The sequence below is a fragment of the Gigantopelta aegis genome, chromosome 3 (assembly GCF_016097555.1).
Source record: "Gigantopelta aegis isolate Gae_Host chromosome 3, Gae_host_genome, whole genome shotgun sequence".
NCBI classification, from domain to species: domain Eukaryota; kingdom Metazoa; phylum Mollusca; class Gastropoda; order Neomphalida; family Peltospiridae; genus Gigantopelta; species Gigantopelta aegis.
Window position 1 is genome coordinate 89455224 of NC_054701.1, and position 22524 is coordinate 89477747.

At 34.9% G+C, this 22524-nt stretch overlaps 1 protein-coding gene and 1 long non-coding RNA gene across 7 annotated transcripts in view; one reads left to right on the plus strand and one right to left on the minus strand.

Moving 5' to 3' along the window:
* Positions 1–22524, minus strand: part of LOC121369296 — a 94253-nt gene that overhangs the window by 23266 nt on the left and 48463 nt on the right. For all 5 annotated transcript variants that reach the window (XR_005957594.1, XR_005957592.1, XR_005957593.1 and 2 more), the window contains exon 3: positions 11561–11644. This is a non-coding gene — a long non-coding RNA (uncharacterized LOC121369296). The remainder of the gene's footprint in view (positions 1–11560; positions 11645–22524) is intronic.
* The window catches only part of LOC121369295 (S-adenosylhomocysteine hydrolase-like protein 1), a 199568-nt gene that overhangs the window by 9100 nt on the left and 167944 nt on the right, over positions 1–22524 (plus strand). The gene's annotated exons all lie outside the window — the stretch shown is intronic.

A 22524-nucleotide genomic window follows, 5' to 3' on the forward strand; every position in this document is an offset into this window, starting at 1 on the left:
CGTGGCTTAATCAAATTCAACACAAATATGCAGTACGGTAGTCAAATGTGTTATTGTTTTACAAAACATTTTTACAACTCCCCCCTCCCCCCAGGATGAGTAACTTGTTTTTTGTTGAAAAATGTAATGAAATTGTGTGAAGTACTTTGTTTTTTGTTAATGAAATCTGGTTTGATATTGTCATCTTTTTTCTCTCTATTATATGAATTAATGTGAAAAATATTAAGTGTATAGTTTCTTTTGGCATTCAGTATTAAAAGAATCCTTCATATGTATCCATGTGGGATAGAGCTATTCTACCCGAGGGTACATAATTTGTTGTCAGGGACGAGGCTTGCTGAGTCCCTGACATCATATTATGTACCCGAGGGTGGACTAGCCCTGTCCCACATGGATACATAATGGAGGATTATTTTTCTCCATCCAGTAGATGAAAAACAAGCGTTTTGGGAAAACGTGAAAAACCTACATTTTTTTTTTAATCTTACAATAAAATAATCATAATCATTGAAAAGATCGTACTCAAAAATGGTTTATACTGAAATGATAGTATAATTTCATTGTAACAGCAGGTTTCCTTGTTTTTATGAAATATAAAAAACATTTCTTGTGTTATTTTGCCGTTTATGTGACGTCACCCAATGTTAATATCAGCTCAAACTATAGAAATCACATGGTCATGCAAGACTGATTTATTCTGCTTGTGCTGATGTCATGGAATACGCCTGTCTTGCATGGCTAGGGATGGGAGAAATATATATCACACAGTGTTGTTCAAAAGTTATTTATGTTTCACTGGCACAAATTGCAAGGTCCAGTAACACCAGAAAAATAATAAATTATAGTATTTGTCTAGTTTAGGAAGATGTTTTGGCATTTACAAATATAGATCAAACGTGGTACCTTGACCCAATTTTGTTGAATGCTTATAAAAGACAAAGATAGCTCTTGGAAAGCAGTACATGTGGCCATAATTATAGTGATGAACAGTACTGGGCAGCAAGTAAGAGTTTAAAAACTTGTTGAATTAATTTATATTTTGATTACATATTAATACTTTTATTGTTGTGCATAGTATTTTATTAACATTGTTAATCTGTAATGTGAATATTTCCCCATTTTATTTTATTGTCAAACGACATGCAAATTGGTGCATGAAGTTTGATACCCACACACTTTTAATTAAAATCATGCAATGCCATGGTAAAGTGTGAATATCTGTCCATGTGTGATTAAAAATTAAGATCTGGTATTACAGCTTGTCCAGTTGGATAGCTGTAACTTGTATTAATTGAGCCGAAGTTTAATTCTATGCTGATAAAGGTGTATATTTATTCCGAATGCCGCTGTTTTTTGCTGCATTTACACTGTACATGTAGGTGCCTGACACGATCATGTTTTTTTTTTTTTTTTTTTTTTTTTTTTCCAAAATGATGTTTATGTACATGAAAGTGACAGTATTGGTGGCAGAAGCTGATGAGCGTAAACTCTGCTGGTTATTAATGGTAACAAAATACAAAAATCATCATGTTATATAAGAAAATAAATATTTTGAAATACATTTTAATTTTTTCATATTAAAGGAAAACATATTTTTCTGTCCATTCAATTTTAAATAATTTTATTGCCAGAAACAATTATTGATGCAATTTTATTTAAGTAAAAACAGAAAATGTTTTTAATATTTATTTTAAATTAATTTTTTAATTTTTTTAATTCAGGTATTTTGTTTATAGTAAATCCAAAAACAATTTCCTGTCCACGATAATTAAAAAAAACCCCAATTTCCCACTGGTTAATTAACTCTCCCCCCCCCCCCCCCCCAAACGAAACAGCCAAAAAACTCCTAACAATTCTGAATAATATATTATTACAGAAAAAATTATGTTTCTCATTTTCAAAATCTATTTTTTGCCCAAGGTTGCATTTATGATAACCAGTGTTCGAAATAAGCATTTGTCTGTTTGTCCCAACAAGGGACAGGATGTAGCCCAGTGGTAAGGCACTCGCTCGATGCGTGATTGGTGTGGGATCGATCCCTGTCGGTGGGCCAGTGCTCCTGAATAAAACAAACCATTTATTTGCACAAGTGAACAGATCAGCAGACAAGTAGATTTCTACATGTACTTGTTGGGTGGACAAGTTAAAATTTCTGTTTCTTTCTATTGCTGATAACTAAAGTTACATGTACTTCGTATGAAAACACAAGTTGTGGTACTGTTCCTGTTGTAAAGTTGTACATTACGACTGTAAGTTGTAAATGTTTCAGTCTCCGTGACGTTTGAGTGAAATATGAATATATTACTTGTGTTTTATTACTGGCACACCTTTACAAGTTTTTTTTTGGTCAGATTGTTTTATTTCCTTCTTTTTCATTTTAGTTGATGATGATGTATGAAAAATATATTTAAGTCTGTTGTTTATTCTTTTCCATTTGAAAGTAAATGGTACTGATTTGAACTTTGACCCAATAAATCCCTTTTACACAGCATGAGGTGGGGCAGTAGTTTTTTCATGTTTGAAAAAAGAGAGTAATTCCAGTGAGTAGACTGTTTGCACTGATATCAACTACAGTGAAACTTCTCTAAACCGAACAGAATTGGAACCAAGGTAAATGTCCAGTTTTAAGAGGAATCTGGTTTAGAAAGGTTAAGTGCTGTCCTGATTTTTAAAAAGGGACTGTAAAATGTCCAGTTTTGAGAGAATTCTAGTTTACAGAGGGTCCGGTCTTGAGAGGTTTCACTGTATATGGAATGAATTAGCTCCATTCCATAATAACACAGTTCTGCTGTTCGGTTTTATGCAGTAACTTTAATACAAGAAATGTTGTACATGTGGATATATATATTTTTGGTTTATCAAACAGCAAGAGTGATACACACACCCTGTGTTTGGTTATCAGTTGAACCAAGTAGGAACAGTGCCTTTAGATCTATAAAGCTCCTACATGTACAAAGGCTGAGTATTTGGTTATCAGTTGAACCAAGTAGGAACAGTGCCTTTAGATCTATAAAGCTCCTACATGTACACTGGCTGTGTTTGGTTATCAGTTGAACCAAGTAGGAACAGTGCCTTTAGATCTATAAAGCTCCTACATGTACACTAGCTGTGTTTGGTTATCAGTAGGACCAAGTAGGAACAGTGCCTTTAGATCTATAAAGCTCCTACATGTACAAAGGCTGAGTATTTGGTTATCAGTTGAACCAAGTAGGAACAGTGCCTTTAGATCTATAAAGCTCCTACATGTACACTGGCTGTGTTTGGTTATCAGTTGAACCAAGTAGGAACAGTGCCTTTAGATCTATAAAGCTCCTACATGTACACTGGCTGTGTTTGGTTATCAGTTGAACCAAGTAGGAACAGTGCCTTTAGATCTATAAAGCTCCTACATGTACACTGGCTGTGTTTGGTTATCAGTAGGACCATGTAGGAACAGTGCCTTTAGATCTATAAAGCTCCTACATGTACAAAGGCTGAGTATTTGGTTATCAGTAGGACCAAGTAGGAACAGTGCCTTTAGATCTATAAAACTCCTACATGTACACTGGCTGTGTTTGGTTATCAGTAGGACCATGTAGGAACAGTGCCTTTAGATCTATAAAGCTCCTACATGTGCAAAGGCTGGGTGTTTGGTTATCAGTTAGACCAAGTAGGAACAGTGCCTTTAGATCTATAAAGCTCCTACATGTACACTGGCTGTGTTTGGTTATCAGTTGGACCAAGTAGGAACAGTGACTTTATATCTATAAAGCTCCTATATGTACACTGGCTGTGTTTGGTTATCAGTTGAACCAAGTAGGAACAGTGCCTTTATATCTATAAAGCTCCTATATGTACAAAGGCTGAGTATTTGGTTATCAGTTGAACCAAGTAGGAACAGTGCCTTTAGATCTATAAAGCTCCTACATGTACAAAGGCTGAGTATTTGGTTATCAGTTGAACCAAGTAGGAACAGTGCCTTTAGATCTATAAAGCTCCTACATGTACACTGGCTGTGTTTGGTTATCAGTTGGACCAAGTAGGAACAGTGCCTTTATATCTATAAAGCTCCTATATGTACACTGGCTGTGATTGGTTATCAGTTGGACCAAGTAGGAACAGTACCTTTTGATCTATAAAGCTCCTACATATACCATACCGTCATACAATTTCGAACGACATATGTTTTTCATACTTTGTTTGTAACTGCATATATCGCAAGATTATGTGAGATATTTGCGTTACTATCAGCCTGAACAGTAACAATGAAGTGTCTTTTTTCTCTTAATATTAAAAATGCTTCAAGTCAAGCTACAATCTTTATGTTTAAATTATTATACCATAAATATTGTGCATGTTATTATGCAGTTACTGCTAATGCAATATTTTAGTACTAATAAAATGTGTCACATAGCGAACTCCAGTTATCAGAAATACCTGCAAAGTTATCGTCTGCTATGCTGACATTAGACCTGTCAAAGTTAGATAATATGCCACATGATCCTTACACAGAACAATAAAAATTATGGTCGACTAGTTGGGTTACCTCTTATGTCATTCATAGCTTCTCAACAGTAATTTCTGGTGGGGAGCCTGTTTACATACCAGTATACATTTACATTTAGTACAAATCAAGGTTTGCTGGAATTACATGTAGATGTTATGAAACGACATAGTTCTGTATCTCTGAGTACTTAAAGTGACAATCCGAGTTTTGGTTCCTTTGATATGTAGAACAAGAGGATTAGACATTAATCTATGACAAGAACGTAATGTACATGTAAATATGCTTTCAGTTAAAATTGTTTACTGTCCTGAAAATTATTCGGTATTTTTTACAAGTTACAAACATTTTATGATTTTATTTTCAAAAGTAGAATTTGATGTAAATTATTGCACAGAGTATAGACCCTGCAATGTCATAACAAAGACAAAAGTAGACAGCCAATGAAATTGTTGAACACATACGACATTTGTCAAAATATAGCGGAAACACCAGTACAACTTTGCGGCTTGTTTTTTGGAGGAAAACTTGATGTTCATGGCAGATTATCACTATTTTTCCACAATAAACTAATGTGACTTGAGATTATTATTAGTTTTATTGTATTTAGAAAGTCTTGTTTTTATTATAGTTTAAAATTTGCTTATCGTATTGAAAACATGTAATGCCAAGATACAAAGGCTGGGTGTTTGGTTATCAGTTAGACCAAGTAGGAACAGTGCCTTTAGATCTATAAAGCTCCTACATGTACACTGGCTGTGTTTGATTATCAGTTGAACCAAGTAGGAACAGTGACTTTAGATCTATAAAACTCCTATATGTACACTGGCTGTGTTTGATTATCAGTTAGACCAAGTAGGAACAGTGCCTTTAGATCTATAAAACTCCTATATGTACACTGGCTATGTTTGGTTATCAGTTAGACCAAGTAGGCACAGTGCCTTTATATCTATAAAACTCCTATATGTACACTGGCTATGTTTGGTTATCAGTTGGACCAAGTAGGAACAGTGACTTTATATCTATAAAACTCCTACATGTACACTGGCTGTGTTTGATTATCAGTTGAACCAAGTAGGAACAGTGCCTTTAGATCTATAAAACTCCTATATGTACACTGGCTATGTTTGGTTATCAGTTAGACCAAGTAGGCACAGTGCCTTTATATCTATAAAACTCCTATATGTACACTGGCTATGTTTGGTTATCAGTTGGACCAAGTAGGAACAGTGCCTTTAGATCTATAAAGCTCCTACATGTACACTGGCTGTGTTTGGTTATCAGTTGAAACAAGTAGGAACAGTGCCTTTAGATCTATAAAACATGTGCTTCAGCGAATCCCAGATTTTGGGTCTGTAATATAAGGCTAAGAGACAAAATCCCAAAATATCGATATGTATATAAAATATATTTATGATTCAGGCAGAATTCTAAAAAAACCCTGAAAAAACAAATTCAATGCCTATTAATTTTAATTGACTAATCATTATCCTCTGTAAAAACTCTATTGCTGTGCATGGAGATACTTATATATTTATATTTATCCTGCAACCACTGTTTTTATTGATTGATTATGATGACCGATTAAAACAAAGTCATAAACGTATATAACAGATTATAACTTTTGACGTCACTCATATGACGTCACACACATACATGTAGCTATATTACAAAATCACTCAATTGACCATTTAATAATAACAGAAATAATAACTTTTCCCCATAGATAAAATAATAGAGGTAATGATTAGTTAATGACGTAGTCTATGGTATCACTATTATCCTGTTCAGGCCGAATGAGAAATTCCACCCGGCAAGCCTCCCAGAATTTCCCATTCTTACCGTTGCAGGCCAATATTCTGTGTCATTAACTATTTATTATGTATATATATATATATGTATCTCTATCTCTATATCTCTATCTCTATCTCTATCTCTATTTTTCAGATCACATACTTTAAGAATTTGATAACTTTGCAAATTAGATGTAAATTAGTCGAAGTCTTGGCACTAGGTTTATTGACATTTAAGCAAATTTACTTGGGTGACACTCCATGATTGATGTATGCATTCATAGTCATCAAAAAGATTTCAATGGTAATTTGACACTGAAAGCTGTCCAGAAGTTCAGAAAACAAAAAACGTTAGGCATAAATTTATTTTGATGTAAGGACATCCAAAATGACGTCATTCGAGTTTGACGTCATTTCCATTCAAAAATACACCACGCCACATATTCTTACATCATTTGAATATCTAGAAATGGCGGACAGGAATTACTGCGTGTACAGTTTACAAAAACACGTTGTATTAAGCTTGAGCTTATATGATAAAGAGATTATTACCCTCATGTATTTCGGTATCGTCAATATCATATATTAGGAATAAAAATAATGTATTATGCTCGCCAGAGGCTCGCATAATACAAATTTTATTCCTAATATATGATATTGACGATACCGAAAAACACTGGTAATAACCTCTATATATTTCCCTTTAATATTTTAACAATGTAACATTTCTCATAAATTATGAGTCCTAAATCAATAAAACTTTGGCTGTTCATAGATGTTGAATGTTCATCACAATGCATGTAGAACAAAATTAATTAAATACAAATTTTAATTGATTTTAAAAATCTTTTTACTGTAGTTTATTTTAGTTTTAAAACATCAGTTGAGATAAACATGTTTGGATGCAACTGTCAGTGACTCTGAATAAGTTTATTGTAGGCGAGACATTTAATTCTGCATAATTCCTGCTTGATAATATAAAACAGTTATTATAATAATTGTCTTAAAAATAATTTATTTGGAATAGTATAGGCATCCTAGCTTTTGAAAAGCTTCACCCACTCTACAAAGTATCAGCATGTGTGACGTTTTGAGCTTCTTAGAATCTGTAGTAAAGCCCTAGAAAACCTGTTTTGAATTACACTTGTAATATGATTTAGCCTTGCACGTTTCTAGGTGAAAACCCTTCAAAATGTCATCAAGTTAAAAAGAATGCTTTGAGGTGTCATGTTTTATTACACAGCAAAACCTGTCCCCCTGAGCAATACGAAATTCTTTTGAATTTTAATTTGGTTGTATCGATTGTATTTTAGCTAGGCTGTGCGTGTTAAGTGACAGATTCTATATCAACAACCGTTCAGATCGTATTGAGCGTTTGATATCGTCTACTTGCACTTGCGTCAAGATAGTAATGGTCTATTGATTTCATGTTTTCACAGCAAATATTACATGGCACAAAAGGCGAGGGTAAAAATAACTGTTATTATCATCATGTGCGTGTATAATGAGTGCAGTGTTCGCACATGGGTCTAAATATCAGACAGGATGATCAAATCCTGCAGAAACCTGATAATATTCAACCAGATATGATGATGAATAAAACACTTGTGCATGTTGTTAGAGAAACAAAATATGTGAGACCCTTTGGTGAAGTCATGTTATCATCTTTGTCGGTAAATCCAAGTACACTAATTGTTCATCTTCACACATGCGTACGTGCACACATACTCACACACACACAGTTTATTCAGTACACATATACATAAGCAGTGTCAAAGGTTGAGGTTAAACAAATATTATGTTTTATTTAACGACGCACTCAGCACATTTTATTTACAGTTATATGGCGTCAGACATATGGTTAAGGACCACATAGATATTGAGAGAGGAAACCCACTGTAGCCACTTTATGGGCTACTCTTTTCGATTAGCAGCAAGGGATCTTTTATATAGCACCATCCCACAGACAGGGTAGTACATACCATGGCCTTTGATATGCCAGTCGTGGTGCACTGGCTGGAACTGGGGATCGATCCCAGACCGACCGCGCATCGAGCGAATGCTTTACCACTGAGCTACGTACCGCCCACAAACCTTCCGATGGTGCCCCAGACAGTATGCTCCAGTACCACCTTCAAATAAAACCTGTAACTCAAACTCTAGATTGGAGACAGAGATATGAACCATTGTCAAACAAGAGCTGCGCCTACCCAGATTACCTGACATTAATTCATACCTGTGACGTCACACTATTGTTCTAACTGTAGGTGATTTTTCAAGAATGTGCAGCTGTGAACAGTGCAATTTGAACATTTTGTGTGCATGTTGGGAATTCCAACTAACTGAACTTGTAAACATTGTAAACAAATACAATGCTTTAACCCACAAGACCATATATCTGCATCAGTCTTTGCCGTTTTCCATAATTTGACACCCAATAGCTGATGAGATCATTCAGTTTAGGTCCAAAAGAATCCTGTCATTTTGGGTTATTACTTTTGTAATAATTCCTTGCCATTTTGACCTTTTTTATCATAAAAGATATAAAATAGCAGTTAATTTGACAGTTACATTAAATGTTTTAGTGAATACTAGATTACGTTGGAGAATGCACTCTAATTAAAATACCCCCCCCCCCAACAAGTTTCAAGTCAAATACATAAAATAAAAAAATCATTGTTAAACGAATCTAAAATTAGTTTATAAATGGCTAATTTTATATTTATATAGATACATTTTAGACTATCTAATTTAAACATATCTTTCTGGGAAACAGACCTAAACCCCTCTAGTCATGTCGGGCACTTCATGCTCTCAGGCAAGACACTTTTTATAACAATGTTGTCTCCCCCCCCCCCCCCCCCCCCCAAGATTTAGATCAGGGTATAGCCCTGGGTGTATCATACATAATTATTTCATTGGTTAAATGGGTGGGATGTAACCCAGTGGTAAAGCACTTGCTTGGTGCTCGGTCAGTTTGAAATCGATCCCCATCAGTGGGCCCATTTGGCTATTTCTCATTCCAGTCAGTGCACCATGCCTGCTGGTATATCAAAGACTGTGGTATGTTCTACACTGTCTGTGGAGTGGTGCATATAAAAGATCCCTTGCTGCTAATGGAAAAATGTAGCGGGTTTCCTCTAAGACTTAATGTCAAAATAACCAAATGTTTGACATCCACTAGCCGATGATTAATAAATCAATGTGCTCTAGTGGTGTCATTAAACAAAACAAACTTTACTTTCATTAGTTAAAATGACATTATCTGGCTATTTAAGTCAAAGTGCAGGATGGATATGTTTGTTATTTTACTGTGCAGTGCATTGATACACAAAATCTATTTTAACAGTTTCTTGTTTTTTATTTATTTATTTATTTTGTGTGTGTATGTATGTGTGGGGTTATGGTATGGAATAATTTAACAGGCAGGACCTATTTTAAGATCTATTCTTGCATTTACAATTGACAATCTTTACAAAACATGACAGGTTGCTGTTGATTTTGGGGTCGAAAAAAAAATCTACTTGTCAGTTCTACAATTTTTTTGTTTGACAGCATTACTAAAAAACCCTGCTTTGTTAATACAAGTCTCAGAATAGACAAACATGTTGTCCGATCTCTTTATAAATATACCAGACAAAACAAATTTGTAATATTGTGTTCAACTGTCACGATAACTGCAGGTATACAAATTTATATGTTAGGCTTAAATGCTGCATTTTATTATTTTTAAGAGTACCATAAGAGCCTTTTACTCCTTTTAAAAAAAAATTGTAAGTACACACTCTGGGTTAATGTAAGATATTACATGAGTTTCCGTTTTATATCAAGTTTATGTACATGCATGGTGAAATAATTATCAAGCTTAATTGAAGCAAAAGAAAACCTCAGAATGATTTAACATGGGATTTGCCATACGTAAGAAATGGTAGCAAGTTTAGTATTATTTTTATTACCCAGTATATAATTTTTAATATAATAATAATGTCATCTAGTGAAATTATTGTAAGAAATAGAAATGGACAAGCTACATGTTCAAATTTGATGATTATACAACATGTATCATACTATGAGCAATGATGGATTAGTACAGTAAAGGGATGTCACTCTCATTTTAATTATTTTTGTCAACTGTGCTGATACAATGCAAGATAAGTTGCAATGGTTAATTGTTTTGACAGTGTTGTTTGATGTTGCAGTATTAAACATTTGCCTGAAACTACCAGGTATGTTTGTACATGTCGCAGAAAATGTAAGAAAAACCTAAATCACATGCTTTAAAAATAACTAGCTGAAAAGAAGTCGAAAGGAGGAAAAGAAAGAAATTGAAGTCCAGAGGCACTGAACAAATATTTACAAATGCAGCGATTGAAATTTGGGTCATCTTGAGACTAATTTTGAACAAATAATAACAGATTTACAACAGCATTTTACTGCGGAACTTCATTACAGTTGCATATTTCAAGGGCTGCAAGTGTGTGTTATATTACTGGTACATGTTATGGATTAATCCACTATTTTAAAGGTACTTGAATGATTCAGCTTGATTGTTTGAGTCATACTATGACTACATTTTAGGTCTAGCTCATATAGTGATTCATTGGGATGCATTTCTAACAACAAAGCTTGCAACCCCCCCCCCCCCCCCCCCAGCATCATCAAAATTCTAGCATGTGCCAAACAGTCCCATAAAGACACAGTTGTGAGCATTTGTGTACATTAGGAGAAATAAACACATTGATGCACTGATAAATAAAGTGAGGATTCTGAGGAAGGAAGGAATTGTATCTTTCAACAAAAAGTAGTGTTCAGTATATTTGGAGGACTGCATGTGTTCCTTTAATGATGATAAAATCAGGATACAGTTCCTTTACTTTATTACTATTTTGCGGGTGGGATTTAGCTCAGTCGGTTGAGTGCTCGCCTGAGGTGCTTGTGTCACAGGATCGAACCACCTTGGTGGATCTATTGAACTGATTTTTTTTCTTCTTGTTTCAACTAGTGTACCACAACTGGACAAAGACCGTGGTATGTGCAAGTGCATATAAAAGATTAAGTAATCAATGTACTCCAGTGGTGTCATTAAACAAAACACATTTTTAATACTGTTTTACTAATTACAAAAAAAACCTAAAAACTTGTCTATTTTACAAAGCTCCTTTAAGCATCACACATCCTTGCAAGTCGTTTTACACTACACGATTGAAAAGATGCAATAATTTACTGAATTCTGCCCCTTTATCTACAGTAACCCAAGACATTGAATGATTAATATCTAACTTACCTTGTACAAGGAAATCATACCAAGTCAGCGCTCCACTGAAACAAGTTTTCTTTTATCCAATTTTGAGATGTTTCCTTGAAAATGCTTAAAATTAAAGAAAAAAATATTGGCCAAAGATTAAATGTTGTAGCCATTTTGTATAAAAATTAGAAATTGGTTAATTTAGCAATGGACAGAGTGAGCCCTGCCAGTTACTGACAATGATATTACCTGTCAGTTGCTTGTGGCTTCCCTTTCATAGCCTTATATGTGGCAGCTGATTTATGTCATTTCAGACATTGTGAAGTGAAAAATAAAAACACTAAATCTATTGTATGTATGTATATTATATTACACTGTTATATCACAGAAATACTAGAGTTTGATCTTTAGCACTATAAGATAAATACCTGAGGTACATACAGGTGGGATGGATGGCTGTTTAATAACATAATATTGCTTCATTCTAAAGTACACATGTTGGGGGTCTTAACACAAACTTATTTTGGCATTTGGTATATACATTTAAGGTATGCTTAGAATGAAAGCTGTAAACATAAGAAGGTTTCTTTATCAATAAAATTCTTACTGTTTAAAAAGGTGCATGGAATTTTCATTTTATTAAAAAAATGTTTGCTATTTTGTCTTTGCTACATACTTATATGCATACAATATTAATGTTAACGAAACATGGACTCCACAATGGGGTTCATATTGGCAGTCACCTGCTATCCATGCAGTTAAGTTACATGTACATACAGGACTTGAAATAGGAAGTAAAATATGGCCTGCTTTTATTTATTTTTTTAAGAAAGCAAGCCAAACGAAATATGGCCTCTAAAGAAAATATGGCCTGCTGGAAATAAGACTGCGCAGGTGACTGGAGGGTTTGGGACTTAGAACCTCTGAAATGTATTTTAGAGCATTATGAAATTAAACTGCAACAGAATCCAGGGCATAAAATTTGATTTTTTTTCAGACAAACGATATGTCGTTCGTGTGGTTTTAGTGTTTGCACGAACGATTTTCTCCAGTGGTTCAGATACAAATGAAAAGGTTAACTGGCAACGGTAATCAAATGAGAACAATAGTCTGAACGAAGGGGATTTCTTGGAAGCTTTGAGCTTCCGGGTCTGAACGGAAAGACCCGAAGTTCTGCGAATCCTCGATCGATCCAATCGATGCTGCAACTCAGTTTTTCATCATGTTCTAATTTCCAGTTCGTTATTTTAAAGTCCCTTATTAAACTTACTATTTTCTTCGCTGTGTATGTCATATTTTAATAAATTGATTTAGCAAGGGTTGTACTTGTTTTCATTACAATACATGTTTCAGAATTAACGTAACCACACAGGTGTCAAAAAGTAAATAAATATACAGAACTTCACATACGTTTTTTTCCTTCCTATTTATTGCATGAGTTTATTGTGCGCAAGAATATTTACCACGAGACCACGTAGCGGTCGAGTGGTATGTTCTTGCTCACAATAAACATGTGCAATAAATAGGAAGCGAAAATAACATATGGGTGAGGTTCTGTATTTATTACATACTTTACATACGTCGCCATTCTCATTTGTATTAACTGCGAAATCATTGGAAAACCACAATTTTTTATTTTATTTCACTAACGGTGTCCTTTTTGTGTTTTTTCACATTAGGTCCTGACATTTTACAACTCTATAACTAAATGCTGGGCTAAGGTGATGTCATGTTTAACAAATACTCATAAACCGCTTTAATTTCCAAACCACATATTGTTTTCCGCATGTAGCAAAATGATCAAGGAACGTGTGACTATGTTACTAAATGTTATTGACACTTCTAATAACAGTACCGACTTTGTAATTGACCACGATACATTGGCTTTTTTTCTCACACTAGGCCCGTTCTCTTATTATTTGATTCCAAAAATAGTTATATTAGCCAAAACACGTCAGTTTACATTTTCTGACGAGCGATTATAGTTTTTGCATGAACGATCCGTCGTTCATGTCGATATTGGTTTTACATAACCGATGGACGAACGACAAAATCGTTCGTGCCAAATTTTATGCCCTGGAATCACGAGCTCAGCCTCGGCTAAATAGAAAATGAGATGATTGCACATACATCCATCTCTTGAAAAAAGACATGCAATTTTGGGATAATTTTAGCAAGTGAATTGTATTTCACCTTCTAGTTTTAACACATGGACTGCTGTTTGCTTTTTGCAAGCCACTATTTCGGGGGCGGGACATAGCCCAGTGGTAAAGTACTCACTTAATGTGCGGTCGGTTTGGGATCAATCCCTGTCAGTGGGCCTATTAGGCTATTTATTGCTTCTACCAATGCACCATGACTGGTACATGTATATCAAAGGCCATGGTATGTGTCTGCAGGATGGTGCATATAAAAGATCCCTTGCTGCTAATTGCAAAGAGCCCATAAAGTGGCGATAGCGGGTTTACTCTATATATATATATCTGTGTGGTCCTTAACCATATGTCTGATGCCATATAACCATAAATAAAATGTGTTGAGTGAGTCGTTAAATAAACCATTTCCTTCTTCCTTATTCACTATTTCGAGCCCTGACATATATCTTTTATTTCTTCCTTGAGCAATAGAAATTCTTTCGTCCCACATGATAAGAACTAGTTCATTCAGTGGGATTCACTAAATAGATGGATAACAAGAAACATGTGACGTATTAACATGTTCTGTATGATGTTCTGAATTACAATTTATCACTCTCACTGTTGTCCACCTAATTTCCATTTGTGGTATTTTGACAAATGCCCTTTCTTTTCTTGACAGTGTGTAACTTAGGTGTGTATATGGTCACGGCCCAAATGTAGAAAGTTTTTTTTCTTTCTTATTTATGACATGGTATTTGACCAATGTTTGTGTGGAAACACGTCAACTTTCCCATACCTAATGAGTTGTTATGATAGCTTAGTGGAATACAGGTATTTGCCATCTTTCAGCACATGGTAATGGTATGTCTGAAGAGAGTAAAACTACGATTGTGCTTATGCTCTTGCTTATAGGTGCTCATGCAAAACTATATCCACTTGGATGATAAACTGCTAACCTTATCACATGCCACAATTTCGCTAATTTATTTACTCAAAATTATTCTGAATTTGTATACCGAGAGCATAATTTCAGAAGAGCAATTTCTTGCTTATCATTGATTTTCAAGCCATAAGCACTGATGACCTTAAGCCTTATGGTCAAATAAGTCCATTTAAGTATTCCTGCATTGAGATCAAAACACCAGATCCCAGTGCTATTGAAAAATCTTGCAATGAGATTAAAGCCCTAACCACCAGTCTCATGTTCCCAGGTTAGTCTCCTTATGATAAGGTTAAAACCATGTTCATCATCTCTGGAATATGGAGATTTGAATCCCTGAACATGACTTGGTTGCCCAGTGAGATTAATTCAACCATGTGGGTTTTGTTTTGTCTGATTGAGAACAAAGATAAGCCTATTGGAATTGGGTACCATTCTCATGTAAATTTAGAACTTGACAGTCATGCAAGACATCACTTCAGCCCATCTAGAATCCCAGCCACCTGTCTGTTATGTAGGTCCTAATCGCATATTGACCTGCTGGTAGTAACTTGTGAAAGGTAACTGAAGTAAGTAGAGCTTGGAGCCAGTTACTTAAGGGACCAAAATCTTGCCGTACAGTATCATTCCACAGAGCACAAAGATAGCCTCAGATGTGACCAGATCTTGTGCTTGCAGTAGTTGGGTTTCATGAAATCTAATCATGTAGTTAAAGTCTGGAATGTCTTTGACTTTGAACGTTTAAAGTTTTGTAGGTATGGGCCATGATATCAGCTACCTGTAGTTCCTACCATCCTATCTTCTTGAGTTTACAACTAACGGTGGTTGGAACTGAAATCACTTCCATCAGTCTAATGATGGTGATTGATACTGATGTTTGAACTGTGACAATGTATAAATGTTACAGGCCAAAAAAGAGAGGATGAAATGTTGTTACCGGTGTCCAGGGATCCATACATATCTCCACGTAGACTGATGATTTATTTAGGTTTCTGTTGTACTTGTTGATATATCTGCGTTGCAGGTGAGTTGACATTTTTATTAGTTTCCCTGTACTGCCATGACTCACTGACAAGGAAGCTGTATGAACCTCTGACATGACCTCCTGCTACTGTGGCAGATGTGGCTGTTTATAGAACTGAAGGGCCACATATACAGGTAGTTCTGTCAACATGTCAAGCACGACATTAAAGGGATTATACTGGTTAAATATGTACATGTTATTACATTTAAATAAGTTTGGTTTTTGGTTGTCTTTGTGATGGTGTGCTATACCTATATCTGTCATTACATGAATTTAATGTTATTCTAGAGACTTCCAAAAATCCCAAAATAGAAAGGTATGTAATAGGGCTGATCAACAAGGGACCTATAAATTCAAAAAATTCTTGCAACCTGAAACTAAAAGAGCTTAAAGGAGCTTGATGAATTATGAATACTGAATTATGTCCCTGAACTGGTTATGGCCACTTTATGTGATAACAGTGCAACAGTGTCCTGAAAACCATGGCTTTGAAAGGAAAAATGTTCACAGACAGGACAGCACATACCATGGCCTTTCATATACCAGCCATTTAAATAATGAAGCTTTTACCATCTGATAATGCACTCAGTCACAGAAGACTAATCCTCGTCTTGCTTTCAGACAAGTCTGCAATCTGTAAACTAGTCTGGCAATATGATTAGCTCTATAAATATGTCTGTAATCGCTGTGTGATGTTAATGTGACTTGAGATTAACAGATAATAGTGTTGGCTTCCTAAAATATCCAAATTGTCTTATCTCATCTATGTGAAATGAAAGTGTTTCGTTTATATTAAATTGTTGAGGATGCTAATGGAATCCAGCTCTGCTAATTACTGATGACAGCGTTGGCTGCATGTTAATACAGTCAAACCTGTGGTAAACAGCCACATGAGGTGTAAAAATATGGCCACTTAAGACAAGTGACTGCTTTATACAGGGTTTTTTTCTCTTTTTTTTTTCAAATTTGTTTTCATATTTTTGTCTACTTAAACATCCAACACAGTATTCTTGACACACACTTCTGCTATCTAGGCTGTCTTTCTATGACGATAGTTGAGGATTTGAACCCATCAGCAGACCCATTAAGTTGTTTTCCTTCCCATTCAGGGCATCACGATGGGTATGTGCTGTGACTGTCCTGTCTAGGAATTGTGTATGTTAAAAAACAATCCCCTACTACTACAATGAAACTCCTGTAAACCGGACACCTTCGTGACCAAGTAAAAAGTCTGGTTTTAGAGGTATCCAGTTTAGAGAGGTTCTCTTCTGTATAGATATTTAAAAAGGGACCATGAAAAATGTCCGGTTTTGAGGGAATTCCGGTTTACAGAGAGTTCGGTTTTGAGAGGTTTCACTGTATTGGAAAAACAAGATGGCTACTTGATCATGACTGACTCTACTTAATTATTAGATTCTCCTTTCCTGTTATCGCAGTAATGTCTGCACTTAAGCAAAACATGCAGAACAGATGGTTAAAAACTAAAATTAACATTATGTTGTTAAAATAAATAAAGCAGTAAAGGTCATCTCTTGATTGTTTGATTGGTGATTTGTACATGGACCAGATTTAACTGAACCTAAGTAATAGTGCTAATATTTTATTGCTGCATAAAGGTACTGTCACACGAAGCAAAAGCAAATGCGAGACGTGAGCTGCATGTTTTCTTCAAGGGACAACATACCTTTATGCAGACAGACAGACAGACAGACAGAGTATATTGAAGGAAAGAGGAAAAAACAAACAGAGTTAATGAATGTTAACGACACCCTAGCATTAAAAAAATACACACACATATATATATATATATATATATATATATAAGATTTAGTTCCTTTCTGAAGATAAGTAAAGACTGAAAGATGTAAAAGGATAATTATTTCTTTAAATTGTTTTTTTAAAATACATATATACTGTACACTTGTTTTCTTTTATTATTTATATATATATATATATATATATATATATATATATATATAATATATATATATATATATTAAATAATATTAAATAATTCCAGACTTCAGTAGTTCTTCATCGTTTTATTGCTACAGCTCTGTTTCGTATGGTCAAATAATGACCACACTCTTCAGGCAATATTAACAAATACTGTTGAAAACGTTTGCGACTGATGAGCGCTCTTTGTAAAACCATTCATCAAAGTTAAATTTATATACATAGTTTAAAAGTGTGCTGAGGTGTTGATAACATATTATAATCTCAATTCTTTGTAGGTTCAAGTGTATATCTATCCTGGGCCCAGAGTCTTACTGTTGCCAGATTCTGTGTGCATGACTAGATTGTTTTTCCATTTGTGTGTATTCCTTTTATAAGAAATGTTCAGGTCTTTAATTATAGTGCTGTATGTATTAACTGAATTGTGGATATCAGTGTCTGAAATCTCTCTAGGTTTCACCAAGTGCTGGGTTCTAGTTGGATGTAGATATGTATGCCACTGGCTTCTAGATGGATGTAGGTTAGTGGTACGGTGTCTGCCTTATTGATTGCAACTGTTCCTTGGTGTCCAGCGAGACTGATTTAAACAAGTGTCTCTTTGAGAATATATTGACAGATTACATCTATGTTGTTTATGACAGAACTGGAACTAATGATGGTTGGGTTCCAAATAAATGTGAAATCAATGCAGTTTAGGCTTACCTATAATAAAACGAAGAGAACTAGCCCATTTACTGACAAATATCCTAATCGTAGCAATAAAATACAGGAAATGTTCTTGATAAAGCATCCTCTTGGCTAATGAATATGTGGCTTTTATTCAAATATTGCTTGATAATGCCTCCCCTCCCCCCAAATTTTGAATTCTAGTAATATAATATTGCTATCAGTGTTTATATCTGTGTATTTCAATTCAAACCATCTAACAGGTTTAACTTGAGCATCTATCATAGGCTGCTCATGCAGACAGGATGTATGAAATTGCTTTTTGGGATTATTACTAAGATCAAGGTCATTGCTAATGTAGCAGTAATTGGTTTTCAAGCGATTCAGTCTTAAATATACTGATTTTAACTGTACAGGACTTGCATAAAACAAAGACAATACATGTGGATTGCATTCAATGTTAAATAAAAAGTGAAGTAAAAAGGGTTAATAAAAAAAGAAACCCATTACAGTTTCATCACATGCAGTTTAAATTGCACTGTTGCGTGAGACTTCGTTCTCAAATCCTGTAAGCCACAAACGTGTCGGACAAAAAGTAGTTATTCTAAACTTGGCAGTAATCACAGATTACAGTTAAAATGGCTGCAGTAAATTTACGAACTATGGCTGCTTTGTACATAATAATCCATGGTCTGTGGAGACATATATTTTCCTGCAGTTTGATAATGAAGAGTAGAAGACATGGGCATAAAATCTCGAGATTACAGTGCATCTTGGGGATTAAGGAGAGTTTCCTGTTTTTCAGTGAAACCATTGAGACTGCAAACTTGTATGTTGAGACTGCAAACTTGTATGTTGAGACTGCTTAGCTACACATACAGTGTAAAGCTCGATGTTGAGACTATGTAAAGCTCTATGTTAACATGTTTTTTTCAAATAAAAGAAACTATTTATTAAATACTTGTATGTATGTCCTTTGAGATCTAATTATCTAATTAATGCATTATCCTCATTATTTTTAACAGAGAGCATGGTAGGAATGTGTTCTGATATATAAGAAAACACAAAACTATTTTTTATTCAATAGTATGGTAATGATGTCAGTGAATTCGTTTGGCAAGTCTTACATTTGACACCACACCATCAAGTTCCCCAGTGTAGCAATACTGATCTTAGGACAAAAACAGTTGTATTTTTGATCCATGAGTATTGGATTTACTATCGATTTCAGTGATATGTTTCACTGTCTCAGATTGTTCTCAGCTTGACAAACTTGTACAATTCAATATTGTTTGAAAATGTTGAGTGAAACGATACCAGATTGTCAATGAGTAATAAATAGAATACCGACCAGCAATTCTGTTATCTTACACTTGTGAACTGATGTTGTTCTTCCCTAGCCACAGGCATGCGTTTGAAATCATCACTTCACACGTGCAAGATAAACACAACTGTCTCGTACATGTAGGTCGTTATATACGAATTTTTCGTCATTTTTTTACAAATTTATCAATGTATAACAGTCACAAATTGTATAAAATTGTGTAGCATAGCAAAGCGACTTTATACTCAATTTGTGATGTTATACATTGATAAACTCACAAAAAATGACGGACAATTCTTATAATTACAAACAGTACAACTTATTTAGTTAAAACTACACATTATAATTCATAAATCAGTTTCTAACGTTCTTCCCATGATCTACTTATGTAATGACATACCAAAATAACATAATTTTCTGAGGTGTTTAGTTTAAAATCCTTCACTATACTATGCAATTTTATGCAATTTCATGCAGTTTGTGACAGTTGTACATCAATAAATGAATAAAAAAAAAGAAAAGACAAACAGATTTTATATAATTACAAAGACAGGAGCTTGTGCAAAGGGTGGGTTACGGCAGTCGAAACCTCCCCTTGATCAAGCAAATGTTCTCTTTGTTTCAATACTTTTCCGGGGAAGCATGTCTTAAAGGGACATTCCTGAGTTTGCTGCACTTTTTAAGATGTTATCGACTAACAGAGAATTTTTAACGATTGTAATTACATATCAAATATATTTTTCTGCATGAAATATTAGTAGCTGTATATTAAACGTGTTTCTGGTCGTTCTAATATTTGTAATAGTTTAAATTTCAGTTTATTTCCTAAAAACTATTTTTTCGTACGTACGAAATTATTTAAAGACAAAATCCAATGTGGGCTTCTTACAAATATTGAGATGACCAGAAACACATTGATTATACAGACACTGATATTCTAAACAAGAAAATATATTTAATATGTAAGTTTAATCGTAGAAATATTTTATTAGTCGGAAACATCTTACAATGCAGCAAACTCAGGAATGTCCCTTTAAGGACCACACAGATATTGAGGGAGGAATCCCGCCATCGCCACTTCATAGGCTACTCTTTTCGATTAGCTGCAAGGTTTTTTTAATATGCACCATCCTATAGACAGGATAGCATATATCACGGCCTTTGATGTACCAGTTGTGGTGCACTGGCTGGAGTGAGAAATGGCCCAATGGGCCCACTGACAGAGATCGATCCCAAACCGACCACGCATCAAGCGAGCGCTTTACCACTGGGCTACGGACAATACAAGAAACATAATTTCCTTTCTAAGACAAAATGTAAAAAATTACCAAATGTTTGACATCCAGTACCTAATGATTAAAAAATCAATATGATTTAGTGGTCTCGTTAAAGAAACAAATGTTTTAACTATTAACCCTTAGTTTTACCCTATGGTTTTTATCATAGGGTAAATTGTACAACTAAACAATTAAAAGGATGCTGGAAAAAAGTTGCTGAGTCTTGCGTTAAAACAGCAAAGATGTATAATATTGTTCTAAAGACTTTGCTAGAAAAGAGAACTGATTCATATTCTGCAGTTATAGTTGGATACTCTAGAAAACATACCGACTTTCAGACTTGCAGACAATCTGTATATTCAATATTGTCCAGATATGTAAAAAAATGTTTTGTTTAACAACACCACTAGAACACACTGATTAATTAATCATCGGCTGTTAGAAAGAAAGAAGTGTTTTATTTAACGACGCACTCAACACATTTTATTTACGGTTATATGGCGTCAGACATATGGTTAAGGACCACACACATTTTTTTTAGAGGAAACCCGCTGTCGCCACATAGGCTACTCTTTTTTACGACAGGCAGCAAGGGATCTTTTATTTGCGCTCCCCACAGGCAGGATAGCACAAACCATGGCCTTTGTTGAACCAGTTATGGATCACTGGTCGGTGCAAGTGGTTTACACCTACCCATTGAGCCTTGCGGAGCACTCACTCAGGGTTTGGAGTCGGTATCTGGATTAAAAATCCCATGCCTCGACTGGGATCCGAACCCAGTACCTACCAGCCTGTAGACCGATGGCCTGCCACGACGCCACCGAGGCCGGTCGGCTGTTAGATGTCAAACGTTTTGTAATTCTAACACGTTTTCAGACAAAAGTCGGTACAGTTTCCATTAGTAGCAAGATATGTTTATATGCACTTTCCCACAAACAGGACAGCACATACCATGGCCTTTGTCTATAGCAGTCGTGGGACAGAAAAACCCTAACATTTTAGTAACTCATTAAAGCATATTCAAGTAATAAAAAACACTTTATAACAAGATGTTAAAACATTTATGACCAATTTTCTAATTACGAATTGTTATAAACCTACATGTGACCTTGGAAGGGGTAAAAAATGATGCTAAACGCATGTGTTATAGATCTTTGGAAAGGTATTCTAAAGCATAACATGACAGGAATGGTTTCGTATTGAATTTCAAAAATGATATTTTATCACGTCCGAGTCCGCCATATTTCCATGGATCAAGGCCTTTAATGCCTGATTTGGAGGTTTAGCTTGAACCTGGTTCAAGAAGATTTTGATCCAAGATTCAAATTTGATTTGCAACGAGAAATGAAAATTTTAGTTGAGCCGAGTTTGAACCGAGTTTAAAGCGCGAATCCGGTTTAAACCGGCGACGAGAAATCGGCCCTTAGTCTGGTAGGTTTGCAGCCCAGTACCAAAAGTTTTAATGACTCAATAAGGCCACTACACATTCTTTTTGTCTCACTAACCACCAACAATTAACAGCTAACTCACTGTCCTGAACAGACAGCCCAGATAGCTGAGGTGTGTGCCCAGGACAGCGTGCTTGAACCTTAATTGGATATAAGCATGAAAATAAGTTGAAATGAAATGTACGTCTTTTGTTTGCTTATCTTTATCTTATTATCATACTTCCTTTGTT